Here is an 18,121-nt window from a genome sequence, read left to right on the forward strand (position 1 = left end):
TTTAGGGCATGGGTTCTAATCCCAGCTCCGCCACCCATCAACTGGGTGACTTTGGGTCAGTCACTTAATAATGACAATAATGTTGGTATTTGTTGAGCGCTTACTATGTGCCGAGAACTGTTCTAAGCGCTGGGTTAGAGACAAGATCATCAGGTTGTCCCACGTGGGGCTCACAGGCTTAATCGCCATTTGACAGATGAGGTCACTGAGGCACCAAGAAGTCAAGTGACTTCCCCAAAGTCACGCAGCTGACAGGTGGCGGAGCCGGGATTAGAATCCATGACCTCCGACTCCTAAACCCATGCCCTTTCCACTGAGCCATGCTGCTTCTCATTTAACTTCTCTATGCCTCAGTGACCTCATCTGTAAAATGGGGATAAAGACTGTGAGCTCCACATGGGACAAACCTGATGACCTTGTCTCTACCCCAGAGCTTAGAACAGTGCTCGGCACATAGTAAGCGCTTAACAAATGCCAACATCATTATTATTATTATTATTCTTCTTCTAAGAGCTGGGGGGTGATACAAGGTGATCAGGTTGTCCCACGTGGGGCTCACAGTCTTCATGCCCATTTGAGAGATGAGGGAACTGAGGCCCAGAGAAGTGATTTGCCCAAAGTAACACAGCTGATAAGTGGCAGAGCCGGGATTAAAACCCCTGACCTCCGTCTCCCAAGCCCGGGCTCTTGCCACTAAGCTGCACTGTTTCTCCGATTTGACCCAAGGACTGTGCTTAGGTACTTAGGTTTTACAGCTGTCATCAACAGCAGATTTTGAAACTGACTGTTGTTTTGGATATCACCGTTATTATGCTCCCTGTCTGTTAACCCTCATTTAGAACGTCAGCCCGCTGTGGGACAGGGGCCCGGTTTAATTTGACTACCTTATAATCACCTCCGGAGATAAGCACCCAAAACAGGCACTTGCAAGGGAAGTACCCCTTTTTCAGTTTTTGCAGATCCAGTGGTTAGTTTCTTGCCTGGAGCAAAGGAAGATGCCATCGTCAGGGCTCTTCAGCCTGCCTGGCGGATCGCAATCTTGATTGCATAGGTACTGTTCATCGTCAGGGTCCGTGGATGGAAATGCAATATGTTTTAGGGATTTTTTCGGTTCAGCCCGATTTAATAATTTAGTGTCATTTCTGCAGATTCACCGAGGTAGGGAGCAGTTAATACGTTTAATCCTGTGAAAAGGCAGTCTTTAAAACTTCTAAACTTCCCGTGCGCGTTTGTCTGACTTCTGATCTTGAGTAGAGTGTAAAATAGCATCGATGCGAAGTTTGACTGCAGGCAAATTGAAGATGGATTTTTGCCTATGGAAAATTTTGGAACGCAAGATGAAGCACTAGAAAACTGGCTTGTAACTCTGTTATACGGAAGTGAAGCTGAGTCAATCTGACAGTAAGACCGGACAACCCGAGGAGCCAAGACGATAGATGAATCGAGCCTTATGCATTATCATATTTAAGAGCCACTGGCACATGCTGGCAAGGCAGGTTTGACCCAGTCGCTACATTCTGGGATCTTACATTAGAGGTTATCAGGGCACCAAATGAGGCAGGGCAGATTTTATGATCAAATATTAATCATGCATTTAGATAACTACGATTTCAACCACAAGGATGTTTTAGTGATAAACTTGTACGCAAGCAACTGGATGAGTTCCTGACCAATCAGTCAATCAGTGGTATTTATTGATCGCTTATCCTGTGCAGAGTATTGCTGTTGGGATTGTCTCTATTTGTTGCTGAATTGTACTTTCCAAGTGCTTAGTACAGTGCTCTCCACACAGTAAGCGCTCAATAAATACAAATGAATGAATGAATGAATTAGCAGGCATGCTCCCTGCCCATAGTGGAAGCAGCGTGGTTTAGTAGAACACGGTCCTGGGAGGCAGAAGGACCTGGGTTCTCATCTCAGCTCTGCCACTCTGCTGTGTGACCTTGGGCACGTCACTTCACCTCTCTGTGCCTCAGTTACCTCATCTGTAAAATGGGGGTTAAGACTGAGCCCCATGGGGGGCAGAGAATGTGGCCAACCTGTTTATCTTGTATTTACCCCAGCACTTAGAATAGTGCTTGGCACAATAGTAAGCACTTAACTAGTACCATTAAAAAGTGAGCTTACAGTCCTGAGGACTGTAATACATTTCTGACTTATTTCTCCAGGGAGCAGCAGGAAGGTCCGGGAAAGAGTTGGTGTGAAAGAGCCTGGCTGGGGGAAAGGAGCAGGCAGGTCTTTCCCCAGCCATCCTGCCTGTCCTCACCCAAGCTCCCTGGGTTCCTTTCTCCAGTCACCTCCCCTGCTATTTCTGTTTTGATTTTCCTCTTCCGCTCATTGCTTTCCCACCTGTCATCCCCAGTTATACGATGAGAGTCTTAGACTGTGTAGTTTGTAGGGGTGTGGTGCTCACGTCTCCCCAGAATTATGATATTGCAAATATAGAAAGCAAGATGGCAGGCTGGTTTGTACTATAAGGCACATGGATAGAAATGAAGTGGTTTAACAAAGAATCAGAGGACAGTGTTCCTTAAAATCTTGGCTTTATAATTGCCGTGGCAGAAAGTTTAACTATCGCCCATGAAAATATCCTGTGTGTGTTTGTCCCATTGATGATCCAGATCCAGTCTAACTCTCTTTCCTTCCTTGGTTGCATGAACAGCAGACTTTTCTAAGGCTTTGCATATTAATCAGAAGGTGTTTTTTTCACATCTCTGTTTTATTTGTGTCAGTAGGTCACTTCAATTAAGTCCTTAAGCTTAAAATTTTAAGAGCTTTTACTTTCAACAATCTTCTGTTTCCCTTAACCCAATATTAATGATAAAAGTTACCTACTTTTAATACATCCCAATATTCAAACAACTTTTAGAATCACTCTAAAATACCCACACTCAAAGGAGGGTTGGAAAAGACCAAAATGATATCCTTCTCTGGAGGATTTAAAGTCACATTTCCTCCAAGAGACCTCCGCCGAGTTTCCCCGCCGAAGCCCTCCCTCCCTGTGCACTTGGGTCTGTTCCCCTTAATCATTCCCCCAGCTCCTCAGTACTTACGTCCATATCGCTCTGTATTTTATTTTGATGTCCATCTCCCATGCTAGTCTGTAACCCCTTGTGGGCAGAGATTGTCAATATGTACTATTTTGTATTGTACTCTTCCCAAACCCACAGTACAGTGCTCCACACACATGAAGCACTCAATAAATATTATTGCTTGATTGATGAAATTGAGTAACAAGTTTTGGACCTAGCCATAGAAAAAGCATTTGCTTCCAATGTAATTGTTATGGGCCTTACTGCAATTCGGTGGAGTGCTTTATTCCCAGAGCTGCCAATGGCCTCATGTAGATACCCCTGCCTGTAGGCATTTTGCATACAGAACACAGGGATGGTCATGTGAAGGAACATTTGAGAGATTGAAGCAGATATGATGTAGCCTTGGAGATACCTTTATTTTGGGGAATTTGTTAAGCACTTACTATGTGCCAGGCGCTGTATTAAGCCCTGGGGTAGACTGAAAGCTCGTCTCCAGACTGTAAGCTCGTTGTGGGCAGGGAAAGGGCCCACTAATTCTGTTGTATTGTACTCTTCCAAGCGCTTAGAATGGTGCTTTGCACATAGCCTTGTGCTTTGCACATAGCGAGTGCTCAGTAGATACTAATGATTGATTGAGGTAGATGCAAGCTAATCAAGTTGGGCACAGCGCATGTCCCACCTGAGACTCACAATCTTAATAATTGAGGCGCAGAGAAGTGAAGTGACATGCCCAAGGCCACACAGCAGACAAGTGGCATAGGTGGGATTGGAACCCAGGTCCTTCTGACTCCCAGACCCATGCTCTTTCCACTAGGCCATGCTGCTGCTCACAAGTTAGGTACCTACTTCCGACAAGTTGTAATGGTTTGCAACAGAGTGTATAATTTGTGTGTTATTCATTGGGCAGCCTCAAGGTTTGGCTTGGACACAGTGGTGAGATGATTACCAGCAGAGTAAGCTTGTTCAAGATGGTGGCACTCAAGGGCAATTCAGGGATCCCTTACGTACTGTCTGTGGATAATGCCTAGAAGGAACAGCAGAGGCAGTTATTGGTTCAGACTCATCCTATGAGTTGCAGTAAAATTTCTTTATGGCCCTTTCAACAGGATTTTTACTGGATAAGAATGAATGTTTGTTTTTACAATGTATATGGAGAAGTGTTAAGCAATTATGGATTTGGGGCCCTTGGCTAAGCCTTGTAAAGTTAATGATGTATTTCAGGGCCAACTTCCCGGGAAGGAGTTTGTTATAATGAAGTTGCTTTTTACTATTCACATTTCCAAAGTATTTTATTTTTTTTTTTAGCAGAGAGTGAACCTGGTTAATACTAATAAAGTAGATTTTATGGGACAAAGCGGAACCTGTATCTCAATACATTCCTTTCCACGGTTCATCACTCTTCTTGATGCCTTTATTCGTGGGTTTAGTAGTAATAGTAATGGCTTTTATTAAGCACATCCTAACCATTTGAGAGAAATACAAGGACATTGATTCAGACAGGGTTCCTGGCCCCTGTCACAAGATGGAAGGTGGGAAGGGCCAATACACAGGGTAAATTCAGTGACAAGGACAGCAATCAAGAAGAGCAGTGAGACTAGCAGAAAAGTCCTGCCGCAATTGAATGGTCGTTGGGTTCTTGTCTCTGCCCTGGGTAAGGCACTCCTCCGCCCAAATTGCCATAACTTTGTAGAAGCAGTGTCGCCTATTGGAAAGAGCACGGGCTCCGCCACTTATCTGCCTTATGACATTGGTCAAGTCATCTCCCTTCTCTGTTCCTCAGTTCCTTCATCTGTAAAATGGGGATGAAGACTGGGAGCCCTACATGGGCAGGGACTGTGTCCCACCCGATTATCTTGTATCTACCCCAGTGCTTAGAACAGTACCTGGCACGTAGTAAGCACTTAAACAAATGCCTTCATTATTATTATTATAATATCTTTTCTACCTATCTGACTTGTCAGGAGGGCTGTTCTCCTCCATCACCCGTGGAGCGGTGCTGGGATAATAATAATAATAATGATGATGGTATTTGTTAATAATAGTGATGGTGGACAGGGTGGACCTCAGACCTGTCCCGAGCCCAGGCTGCTATAGGAGGGGATTGGCCTGCTCTTCGGTGAGCAGGGTGGTGAGGTGGTGGAGGAGAAGTGTTGTCCTGGGCCTCAGACACCCCCCCCCCCTCCCCTAAACAGCCCTGCCCTAGCAGGAAGCCCTGCAATAACGGGCAGGGGCCGGGGCGCAGGCTGGAGGTGCATATTTTCCATTGTTGCAATTTATCTCATGACTGACCCCTTTTCAGCCCTTTGGGGAATTTTTTTGGAATATTTTGGGGACTTTTTGAGGTCACGATTTCTTGTCAATCACTTAATCTCCCAAGCGCTTAGTACAGTGCTCTGCACACAGTAAGCGTCAGTAAATGCCATTGATCAAATGATTTAACTTTAAACCAGTACTTACTAATTTTGCATTTGAAAATCCAAGGTATCTTTTCATTTTTGGACTAAAACTTTTGCTTAGAAAATACTTTTAACAGTAAAAACAAACATCACCACAGCTGTGATGTTATGATAGGCCCAGAAGAGCAGAGCACATTTCCTAGAAAAAAACAACAAAAACTGTTAGCATAAATTAAAAAAAAAAAAAGGGAACTAAACAAAAAGTTTTGTGAAAACACCAAAAAAGAAAAACCCCAACCTAGAAATTCCCAGAACTGTGGTGTTATCCTATCTTCCAGGCAACCTCTTCTCTTTTTATAAAGGTTAGCGTTTTCCTTGGTTTAGACGACACTGCCTACAGTGATGTTACACCCATGAGTGTCTTTGAGAGAGCCTCTCTTGCTCACTGATACACTCTGTCCTTGAAAATACAACAGTGCACTTTGTCTGATCCTCTTGCTCAGACACCAGTGGTTAAGAGGGGGAAAGATAGGTCTAACCGCCAGTAGGATATGCACTTGGGTTTCTGTTGGGTTTTTTTAAAATGGAATTTAAATGCTTACAATATGCCAGGTACCGTACTGAGCCACGCTCCGCCACGTACCCGCTGTGTGAGCTTCGGCAAGTCACTTAACTTCTCTGTTCCTCAGCTACTTCATCTGCAGAATGAGGATTCAATACCTGTTCTCCCTCTTACTTGGTCTGCCAACCCCATGTGGGACCTGATTATCTTCTATCTACCCCAATGCTTAGAACGAGTGCTTGGCACGTAGTAGGCACTTAACAGGTACCACTATTATGATTACGAAGCGCCGGGAAAGATACAAGATGTTCAGGATGGAAGCAGTCCTTGTCCCATGTAGGGCTCATAGTCTTAGTCTCCATTTTACAGATTTCACAGAGAAGTGGAGTGACTTGCCCAGGGTCACACAGCAGACCGATGACAGAGCTGGGATTAGATAGAGTCTGCCCAGGTCCTCCAGCTCCTGGTCCTTAGGTTTTTCCACTAGGTCCCACTGTTGTTGAAGTAGTGGCGATGATTTGCACTGAGCCATCCACACTGTGTGGCCTGCAACGCTTGTGCCCAGCAGCACACCTTGCCAGGGAGTTGATAGGGTGTTGGAGTGCTGTCTGTGGTCACAGAACAGAGTACTTCTGAGACTTTAGATTCATTATGGGCAGGGAACTTGTCTGCTAATTCTGTTATACCCTACTCCCCCAAGCATTTAGTACAGTGCTCTGCACATAGCAAACCTTCAGTAAATGCCACTGGTTGATTGGGGTGGGGGTGTAGGGTTAGAGGTGTATCCTTTCACACAAATTAATGTTTCTAAACTAATCTTTGGGCTTCAGATGTGACAGTGTTGGTTTTGGGTTGTATTTCTGGTTTTGTTTTCTCCTCTCCCCTGTTTATAATCTTCTCACCCCTCATTTTTCACACATGCACATACAACCCTGCCCCACCTTCCGAGGGCTCATCCAGATGTGCATACTCAAATGTGTAGCCCTCTCCGTAAAGTGTCTCTGATCCTCTTTGACCTATGGCCACCACAGGACATAGACTCAGGCATAAATCTGGCCTGCATTTGCCGCAGCTACCAGCATCCTGAAGGAGCACAGAGGCCCACACCTGTTCTCCTCTCGTAGAAAGAATACTGTTGGGACTTAAAAACTCTAGATTCTAGTCCCAGCACTGTCTCTGAAAGAATGTTGAATGTGTGTATGTATTTAGTATACTAATTATGGTACTTGTTAGGTGCTTATTACGTCAAGCACTGTCCTGAGCGCTGGGGTAGATGCAAGCTTATCAGATTGTAAAGTCTGTGTCTCACATGGGGCTCACAGTATTAATCCCCATTTTGCAGAAGAAATAGCGTTCTCTCGTGGATATAGCACAGGCTTGGGAGTCAAAAGGACCTGGGTTCTAATCCTGGCTCCACCACCTGTCTGATGTATGACTTCTTCACTGGTCCTCAGGTCCCTCATCTAGCATGTGATTGTTAGCCCCATGTGGGACAGGGACTGTGTCCAACCTGATTTGCTGGTCTCTCCCCCAACATTTAGTACTACACCTGCCACATAGTGAACACTTAACAAATACCATTAAAAAAAAAGGAAACAGGCAGAGAGAAGTAAAGTGACTTGCCCTAGCTCAGGCAGCAGACCAGTGGGGGAGCCGGATTAGAACCCAGGTCCTCTGATTTCCAGGCCCATGCTCTTTGCATTAGGCTACATTACTTCCCAGTATAGTGAAGAGATTACCCCACTGGGAACCCAGGTGGTTCAGGATAGGTTGGTGGCTTATGGTAGAGTGATATTCAGTTGTTTGGGAAGTTTGAGGCTGAGCAATTCTGAGAAACAAGAAAAGCTCCCTGTAGTTATGACTGAGGAGTGTTCAGGCAATGGGACACAAAGTCCACTCACAGGCTGCACTTACTTCACCCGTCCAACTTGCACGCTTTTAGTATGGATCCGAACTGGGTCAATAACCATCCCTATTAGCTCTCTGCATGGGGAGTAAGCCAGAGATGGAGCTCAGGGGAGGAGGAAAAGAGGGCCACTGAGACAGAGGGAAAGTACCTAAATTACTTTTCCAGTTGGTAAAGGCATTTTTTCAGGTTGCTTAGAGAAAAACTTTACTTTGCTATCATGAAGGGGATGACTAAGATAAAAAGGAAAAAACAAAAACACTAAACCACTTAAAAGGCCACAGAAGAGGAATTGTTACTGCACCCCAAGTCAACCTCAAACTTACTGGTCTTTAAATTTTCTAACAGGGAATTCTGCTTTACCCTCATGGACAAATTAGTGTTTTGTGCCTTGTTGAGAGGACAGCACATGGTTACCCACAGCAGAAGTGCAATCAGGCCTAACTAGACTTTTGAAAGTGTCTTTAAAATTCCTCCAAAGTGTGTTAAAAAAAGAAAATTAGCAATCCATGTTTAGTTTACAATTTTGTGAGAAGGGGCAGAGTTCAGAGGAGGTCAGTTTGAACTAAAAACTCTTGTTGGTCAGATCAGAGGCAACATTGCTAAGAGGAAACGTTTTAGAAGCTAAACGTGGGAAGGAATTGATGGGTTACTCCACTCAGAGTGCTGCCGTGGATTGCAGCATGCATATTTTCATCTGCCTGTTTGGCCGAGGACATCTGAAGTTCTGGCACACAAAAGCGTCAGCGCTTTTTAGGGAGGCCTCCCTTTTTGGCTCATCCACAAAGCAGGGCAGTTGCAGAGGGAGAGATGATATCAAAATAATGCCCCATTACTAATCAAATGAAAGGGGCAGATATGGTCATAACTTTTGCTCCCTTGTTTTCCTCCAATTTCTTATATTTTTCCAGAGAATGGAGAGGAGGCGACCTACGTAATTTTCAAAACAAAAGTACCGCTATCCGTGATGTAATAATAATTGTATTTATTAAACACTTTCTATATGCCAGGCACTGTACTAAATGCTGAGGTAGGTACAAAATAATCAGGTTGGATACAATTCCTCTTCCACATGGGGTTCACAGTCTAAATAGGAGGGGGAGGAGGTATTTAATAATAATAATGATGGTGTTTGCTAAGTGCTTACTGTGTGCCAAGCACTGTTCTAAGCGCTGGGGGGGGATACAAGGTAATCAGGTTGTCCCACGTGAGGCTCACAGTCTTCATCCCCATTTTACAGATGAGGGAACTGAGGCACAGAGAAATTAAGTGACTTGCCCAAAGTCACCCAGCTGACGAGTGACGGAGCCAGGATTAGAAGCAGCATGGCTCAGTGGAAAGAGCCTGGGCTTCGGAGTCAGAGGTCATGGGTTCGACTCCCGGCTCTGCCACTTAGCTCTGTGACTGTGGGCAAGTCACTTAACTTCTCTGTGCCTCAGTTACCTCATCTGTAAAATGGGGATTAACTGTGAGCCTCATGTGGGACAACCTGATTACCCTGTATCTACCCCAGCGCTTAGAACAGTGCTCTGCACATAGTAAGCGCTTAACAAATACCAACATTATTATTAGAACCCATGACCTCTGACTCCCAAGCCTATGCTCTGTCCACTGAGCCACGCTGCTTCTCTAATACTAGTATCTCGATATAGTTTAATTTTGATCAATGTAGTGTAGGCTAAACTTCTTTATGATGGAACCTTAATTTTCTTGTGTAGCAAAGTAGGTCTGGAAATCCCATCCTTAGAACTTGCTCACATCTGTCAGTGAGCCAGTCCTCTATACTATAAGCTCACTGTGGGCAGGGAGCCTGTTTACCATCCCTGTTATGTTGTACTCTCCCAAGCGCTTAATACAGTGCTCTGAGCATAGGAAATATGATTGGTTGACAAGGTGACTGTGCCTCTGGAAACCCTGAAATCCAAAGAGGTTCCTGGGTAATTTCTTTAGTAACAATAACAATAGCGGTGGCATTTATTCACTGCTTGCCCTGGGGTAGATACAGCGTTATCAGATTGGAAACAGACACTGCCCCACGCGGGGCTCATAATCCATTTTACCCCTATTTTACGGATGAGGAAACTGGGGTCAGAGTGTTGAAGTGACTTGCCCAAGGTTACTCAGAAGGCCAGGGGCAGACCTGAGATAAGAAACCTGGTCTTCTGACTCCCACTCCCTTACTCTTGAGAAGCAGCATGGCTCAGTGGAAAGAGCCCAGGCTTGGGAGTCAGAGGTCATGGGTTTGAATCCCGGCTCCGCCACTTGTCAGCTGTGTGATTGTGGGCAAGTCAGTTAACTTCTCTGTGCCTCAGTTACCTCATCTGTAAAATGGGGATTAACTGTAAGCCTCACATGGGACAACCTGATTACCCTGTATCTCCCCCAGCGCTTAGAACAGTGCTCTGCACATAGTAAGTGCTTAACAAATACCAACATTATTATTATTATTATTACTCTTTCCACTAGGCCACATTGCATCCTCTGCCTATTGCCTGTGTCACATCTGGATCACTCCTCCAATGAATGTAAGCCCAGAGAAATGTAAAACTAGTCACCTTCAGTCGACCCACCCACCCAGGGCTTAGGCTGCCTAGGATAATGGTGGGGATTAAGACTGAGTCTCACGTGGGACAACCCGATTACCCTGTATCTCCCCCAGCGCTTAGAACAGTGCTCTGCACATAGTAGGCGTTTAACAAATACCAACATTATTATTATTATTATTAATGGGTCTTCCCAGTTCCCAGCTGATGGCATTTTCCTCGTGTCCTGTAGCTCATTGTGCCCACTAGAGGATCTGGGGGCACCCCCAGAGTTGTTTGTAAGTCCAGGATGCTGTCTGTTCCTTAGCCTTATTTCTGCACCCTGTTGCCACCTTGGGTGGCCTTAGGGCACACTCCAGAGTCCAGGCAGGTGAGGCTGAGGGGAACCCCAAGTTAGCAGCTGTCAAAGAGGGGGTGACCCACCAAGGAAGACAAAACTTCTCTTCCCATAAATTCTACTCACGCTTCTAAATACACGAACCCTTTCGTGACACAGGTGGGATCTGTGACATTTCTTTCAACTTTCCATTAGGTTTACCTTCGCATTGACACAGCCAAAATATTCAACTGTTGATAAAAATCATTCGGTAACGCTTCGCCTGCCTGACATAAATTTTCCAGCATGCATTCAATTCACTGGATCCAAATTCTTGCAGTAGGCCTGCCCTTTCCAGTCCTAGTTAAAAGCCACCAACCAAGGATGGGAGAAGTTTGACGTTTTGGGAGCCTTTTATCCCTTTCTATTTGAGGGAGAGATTCATTCTACTCTTCAGGGCACTCTCCCAGATACAATTCAGTGTCAGTGAAGTCTTTACTGTGCCCTAGGTCAAATAATACCAAAGAATAACATTTTTGTAATTAATACTAAATGCCCTATCTTTAAAAAACAGAGACCTCTGACCTTTTTATTTCCTTCAAGTGCAGTGTCTGGCTAATTTAGTCTAGTTACTTAATGTAGTGAAAATAACACCTTTATATGGTTGAGAATTACCAAGTATTTAACAGAGCCATTTTAGGAGTCCTCAAAAAGGGCAGGTAGAATTATACGTGTTTTTTAGCTGAGGAAGTGAAGGGGCAGTTGATCAGGGACATATTCAGACAAATAACCCAGGCCTTATTGCCAAAGCCTTATCCTTGTGACTAGGCTTTGGTAGTCAAAAATGAACATTATCTATTCCAAAGATGGTGGAAATACTTATGATTCTAATTGGCTGGAGAAAATAATCCCAGGAATGAATATTAGAATTTGTCTAGGGCTTGCCAGCCTGGTATTGTTGTCTATTTTAGGGAGTCTTTGCTGGCAAAGTGCATTGGAGAACTGGAGTAGTTATCTAGGTCATTCGGACCAGAAGATTGCCTTATGAATCAAATTTCTGGCTAAGCGAAAGTTTGGAAAAAAATTGATTTTTGGAACTGAATTATAGACAGTTGCCTCATTTTCTATTTTGTTTTGCTAAAGGAGTCATGGTCTGCAAATGCTTTTGGTTTCTTATGTTGGATTTTATGGGAGTTTTGACTCTTTGGAAAAACACTATTTGGAAGAGAAGCAGCGTGGTTTAGTGGCAAGAGCACGGGCCTGAGAGTCAGAGGACCTAGGTTCTAATCCCAGCCCTGCCAAGTGTTTTCTGTGTGTTTTTGGGCAAGTCACTTAACCTCTGCCCCTCACTTGCCTCTTCTGTAAAATGGGGATTAAGACTGTGAGCACTGTGTGAGATGGGGACTTTGTCCAACCTGATTACCTTGTATTTACCCCAGTACTTAATACAGTGACTGGCACATAGTGCCTAACAGATACCATAAAAACAAACAAATATTAAAAAAAAAGAAGCCTACTGAAACCATGACCAGAAAATTTGTCCTGGTGTAATGGACTGTTTTTTAATAACTACTTAAATAGTAGTGCTTAATATTAACTTGATCAAAAATAAAAGTTTTTTTAGGCAATTTTGTAATTACTGGTGGGGAAAATCAATTTAATTAGAGAATAGATTTAGATGTTTTTCAGTTTGCGTTTAGAAATTTTCCAGTTTGCGTATCATCATCTTCAGGACTTCTTCTGTAGCAGTCACGATGAAACGTCACTTAATGTCCTTGATGACAAAATGTACTTTCCATAGGTTTGGATCATGTGGGAGATTATAATATATTCTCTCAGAAAGAATGTAAAATGTTAGGAATCTCGTGTTGGGTAGTGAGATACATGGGTAAATGTTTTATGTTATAGGTGGTGATAAGGAAAAAGTGGAAGTGAATTGGAATGTGAAGGGATCAGAATTATTAGTTTTTCTGAATATTGCTTACAGTTGAGATTCAATGGCCATATCTGGGAAAGGTATATTTTTTAGGAAAATTTTTTTCTGGAAATATCAATTTTTGATCTGAGTCTGCAAGAGGCAAAATTAACTTGCAGTGCAGAAATAAATGTCCAGGGAGGACATGTGCAGGCCGGGTAAGTTTGTAGTCAGCATCAGCAAAACTTGGGATTTGGAGGCCCAATGAGGCCCCGCTCAAGGCCTCACTGATGGAGCCTGGCCTGAGTTGGACAGGCATTAGAAAACCTGGGGCTCAGCTTGTCTGAGTGACCTAGGGCAAAGGCAGAAAAAAAAAAGGGGCACATTTAAATGTGCAATTTTGCTCTTCTCGTATCTTTCTTTTTTTGCTTAGTCTGTACTGAGAAACGGGCAAGTGGAGGATGTGGGCAAAGCGGAGAGGGCCTGATTGAGCCCTACTGAACTCAATTAGGTCAACGCTGTATATGCTTGATTTGTCAGTAGACTAGACTAAGCTCCTTGTGGGCAGGGAACGTGTCTACCAACTTCATTATAGTGTACTCTCAAAAGAGAGTGCTAAAGCTGACCTTTTCACTGTGCCTCTATCTTGTCTATCTCACTGTCCACTTCTCACCTACGTCCTGTGTCAGGCCTGGAACACCCTTTCTCTTCATATCTGACAGTTACTCCCCCCGACCCCCAAAGCATTATTTGAAGGCACATCTCCTCCCAGAGGGCTTCCTGACTAAGCCCTCCCAGCCCCACAACACTTATGTACGTATCTGTAAGTTTATATTAATGTCTGTCCCCCCCTCTAGACTGTAAGCTCGTTGTGGGCAGGGAATGTGTTATGTTGCTATGTTGTACTCTCCCAAGTGCTTAGTACTGTGCTTTGCCATCAGTAAGCACTCAGTAAATATGATTGACTGACTACAGTGCCATGCACACAGTAAGCACTCAATAAATGTCCCTGATTGCTTGTTCTTTCTGGCTCAGGCGCTGCAGCCCCTGAGGGCTGAACCTAGCCAGCGTAGAGCCCCTCCCAACCCTGGGTCGGAGCCTCCCCGTATCCTCAATCTCCCCCCCATCCCACCCCCGGCCTAGGCCATTTTAGATTCCCTTACTTCTGCTCGCCAGCCTGATTGATGGGTCACATTTCCAACTTTTCCAGATTTCGGCCCTACCTCCTCGTTCCTGCCACCGGCCCACCCGGAATCCAGAGAGACTCAGTAGCAGAGTGAACGGAGCAGGACAGAACCTGGAGAGCAGGTGGATTCCAGGTCAGGATCACAGCAGCATGTCGTCATCTCGCCCGAGAGAAAGGACTCTAAAAAGTTATTTCAGCCAATCCATGTAAATGGATTGTAAATTTTGTAAATGGAACAAAAACTGGTTACAAATTCCCCTTTGGTTGGGTATGATAAAAAATGAGCCATACTTTAAAAACAGCATTTTTATTTTAAAACAGGAGGGATGTCACTGTCACTAACTTGTTACTTTTACTGTTATGAAAAGATTCAAAATAGATTTTACATATCTATTGAACAAAAATAACTTGATAATTATTTGAAATCTTGGCGAAAACACTTGGAAGCTACTCTGGAAGAAAGTCATCCATTTCTATTCAAAGCTATTAATTCAGTGCTATCAGAGGTTTACACTTAGTGCATTCATGGCACCTTTAATCTAATTTTAGCTTTACTGTAAAATTTTTATACTAAGATCTTAGTCTTGTAAACTGTATTATTCATGACAAAATGGGGTGGAGGTACTTAAATTATAAACTGAAAATATCTTTTAGGTTTTGGAGAGACAATGCTCAATTTTTATCTTTTATCTGACAACTCTATCAAAATATGAATTGATAAACGTTTTTGAGATATAAGGCAGAACATAGATTTATTTATTTATGGGATGCTGGAAGGAGACTAAATTTCTGTGAAACAGCTCCAAAGTGTGTATGTGGGGTCTCTCCCACATGTTTCCCCTTCCTGGGGTCACCCAGAAGCCATATCCCCCCACTCCCACAGACTTCTGGGAATTTCAATAGGTGGCCCAGGGGAGTGACGTGCCCAGGGCGTACCTTGGGGGAAGGGGGATGCTGCCAAAATTGACAGTACCTCCATCCATCCTGTTTCCTGTTCTCAGTGGAGTCTCCATCCTTTGATTTTTTAAAAAAAGGTAAAGCCCTTGATGCTGGCATTTATATTTTGAAAATCAATAATCAATAACCTTTAATGTGCACCTACTTTGTGCAGAACGTTGTATTAAGTGCTTGAGAGAGTACAATATAATTAGAACACACGATCCCCGCACCGAAGGAATTTACAATCTACTGGGGTAGACAGACACTAAAATAAATTACAGATGGGAGGAAGAAAGGGGGCTATCTACAAAAGTCTGTGCTTAAGTGATAGGGTTGGGTCTGAAAGTACCTAAGTGTCAGGACAGGTTGTGAGTATTTAAGTGCTTAAGTGGCATGAAATGTCACTGGGGAATGTCAATGGGTGGGAATGGAAATTAATCAGGGAGGGCCTCCTGGAGGAGATGAGATTTCAGGATGGCTTTGAAGAGGAGGAGAGCTGTAGTCTGATAAATTTGAATGTGAGGAAGGAGAGAGTAAGATTTTGGCAGAGGGAGAGATGAAGTGTGGAATAGTGAGTAGTTTAAGAGGAATGTAAAGTACAACCTGGGGTACGATGGGAGAAGGGAATGTATCGATAGAGAGAGACCTGATTGAATATCTTAAAGCCAAAAGTCAAGAGTTTCTGCTTGATGTGAGTGAAACAGTTAAACATTTGGGGTTTCTGAGGACTGGCGTGATGCTTACAGAATGACATTTTAGGAAAATGATCCTGGCAGCAGAGAGAAGTGTGGACTGGAGATGGGAGAGACTGGAGCCGGGAGATCAGTGAAGAGGGCTTAAAATCACGGTTGAAAGGAAGGCAGAAATGAGCGACAAATGACAAGGAAAGAAAAGATGATAAAGACAAGCCAAAGTAGAAACTAAACAATGAAAATAATGGGATAATTATAATTGCTTTGTGGCCTAAGCTTCTCATCCTGAGAGCAGTGGACGTGAGTGGCCTGAAGGGCAGTGGGTTATAATGGCACTGGCTGGGCTTGGGCTTATTCTCTAGGCTCACACTAATTCATTTCTTTAGAGTCTGGACCTTTGGTACTCCTCCCTAAATGTCCACCTTAGCTCTATCATTATTGTATCTGTAAAGTGCTAACTATGTGCCACTCAGCGGTCAGGTACATAAATGATAATCAAGTCAGACAGGGTCCCTGTCCCATAAGGGGCTCACAGTGTAAGTAGGAAGGTGAACAGGAATCGAATACCCATTTATTGATGAGAAAACTGAAGCAGCGAGAAGTCAAATGGCTTACCCAAAGTCACACAGGAGGTAAATAGCTGAACTAGTATTAGAATTCAGGTTTTCTGGCTCCCAAGCCTGTGCACTTTCCTCTAGTAGCAGTTTTGACTTGACTGTCAATTGTATTTATTGAACACTTGCTTTTGGAGGAGCAGTGTACTAAGTGCTTGGAAAAGTACAAGACAACAGAGTCGGTAAACATGTTCCTTGTCCACAATGAGGTTAAAGTCTAGAGGGAGAGACAGACATTAATGTAAGTAAATAAATTATGGATAAGTACAAAAGTGCTGTGGGACTTAGGGAAGGGTGAATAAAGGGTGCAAATCCAAGTAAAAGGGCAATGCAGAAGGGAAGAAGGAGTTGGGGAAAAGAGAGCTTAATTGGAGAAGGGCTCTTGGAGATGTAATTTTAATTAGAATTTGATGACGGGAAGAATAGTGATCTCTCGGCTCTGAAGGGTCAGGGACTTTCAGGGCAGAGAGAGAAGTTGGGCAAGAGGTCAGTGATGAGGTAGACAAAATTGAGGAACAGTGAATAGGTTGGTGTTGGAGGAGTGAAGCTTCTGGACTGGGTTGTAGGAAATCAGTGAGGTAACAGGAGGAGGCGAGCTAATTGAATGCTTTAAAGCTCAGGGTAAGGAGTTTCTATCTGATGTGGAGGTGGATGGGCAACCCCTGGAGGTTCTTGAGAAGCGCGGAGATGTAGACTGAGTTTTTTTTTTTTTAGAAAAATGATCCTGGCAGCAGAATGAAGTAAAGACCAAGACTGGGGGGAGAGAGCGAGGTCAGTGAGAAGGTTGATGCAGTAGTCAAGGCAAAAGTATGATAAGTGCTTGGATCAGTATAGTAGCAGTTTGTACGGAGAATAAAGGGTGGATTTTAGCGATGTTGTGAAGGTAGAACTGATGGGATTTGGTGACAGATCAAATAGGCGGGGTGATAGGAAAGACAGGGAGGACAGGGTTTGGATAGGAAGATGAGGAATTTCTGTTTTAGACTTAGTGGAGCATCTGAATAGAGATGGAGGTGTCGTGCAGGCAGGAGGAAAATGCAAGATTGCAGAGAAGGAGAGAAGTCAGGGCTGGAGTGGTAGATTTCAGAATCTTCTGCGTAGAGATGGTAGTTGAAGCTGTGGGAGCTAGTGAGTTCTCTGATGGAAGGGGTGTAGAAGGAGAATAAAAGGGGGCCCGGAATTGAACCTTGAGGGACTCCCACAGTCATGATCCTGGCAACACTTTGAGGTAAAAGATTTTACTGAAATAAATCTCAGACTTTACTCTGTTTAGGACATTTAAACTCAAAAGAATCAATGAAGTGATTAAATAATTTGAATAATAGTTACTAAATACCTTTGATTGGAGACTGAATAGTTTCCTCCCAGTAAGCATTTATTTTTCAATCATATTTATTGAGCACTTACTGTATGCAGAGTACTGTACTAAGTGTTTTGGGTGGTGTACAATGTAACAGACATATTCCCTGTCTACAACCAGCTTACAGCCTAGAGCAGGAAGGAGACAGGCATTAATATAAATAAATTGTGGATATGTACTTAAGGGATGAGGGGTGGGGGATGAATAAAGGGAGCAAATCAGGCCTATGCAGAAGGGAATAGGAGAAAAGGAAATGGGGGTAGTCAGGGAAGGCCTGTTGGAGGAGATGTGCCTTCAATTTTTCTGTTTCATTTACATTTTGTCCTTGTGGGAGAACTCTCATTCCCCTGACCCTCTCAAGATTTGAAGGCAATTTTACAATTCTCTATTCCTTTCTGTCATATTATAAACAAGAATGGCCACTTTAAAAGCAGCCCGAATATTCCAGTTTAGGCTTCTTTAGAAATATAACCTTAAACCTTAAATTAATGCAAAATCTGAAACTAGGCATTTATTTTTACCTTAGAACTAAGTGCCTTATTTGTAATATAAATCTATATACATCATTTTTGTTCTGAAATGCACCATCTAGGTTAAAACAGGTGATGTAGAATATGCCAACCCTCTATTTTTCTTTAATAATAATAATAATATTAA

The 18,121-nt window shown here is 43.5% G+C and overlaps 1 protein-coding gene across 4 annotated transcripts in view; it reads left to right on the forward strand.

Moving 5' to 3' along the window:
• RABGAP1L (RAB GTPase activating protein 1 like) overlaps positions 1-18,121 on the forward strand; it is a 409,469-nt gene that overhangs the window by 1,065 nt on the left and 390,283 nt on the right. For all 4 annotated transcript variants that reach the window (XM_029080877.1, XM_029080879.2, XM_029080878.1 and 1 more), the window contains exon 2: positions 13,884-13,992. The gene's annotated coding sequence lies outside the window, so the exon portion shown is untranslated. The remainder of the gene's footprint in view (positions 1-13,883; positions 13,993-18,121) is intronic.

The sequence above is a fragment of the Ornithorhynchus anatinus genome, chromosome 16, assembly GCF_004115215.2.
Source record: "Ornithorhynchus anatinus isolate Pmale09 chromosome 16, mOrnAna1.pri.v4, whole genome shotgun sequence".
Classification (NCBI taxonomy): Eukaryota; Metazoa; Chordata; class Mammalia; order Monotremata; family Ornithorhynchidae; genus Ornithorhynchus; species Ornithorhynchus anatinus.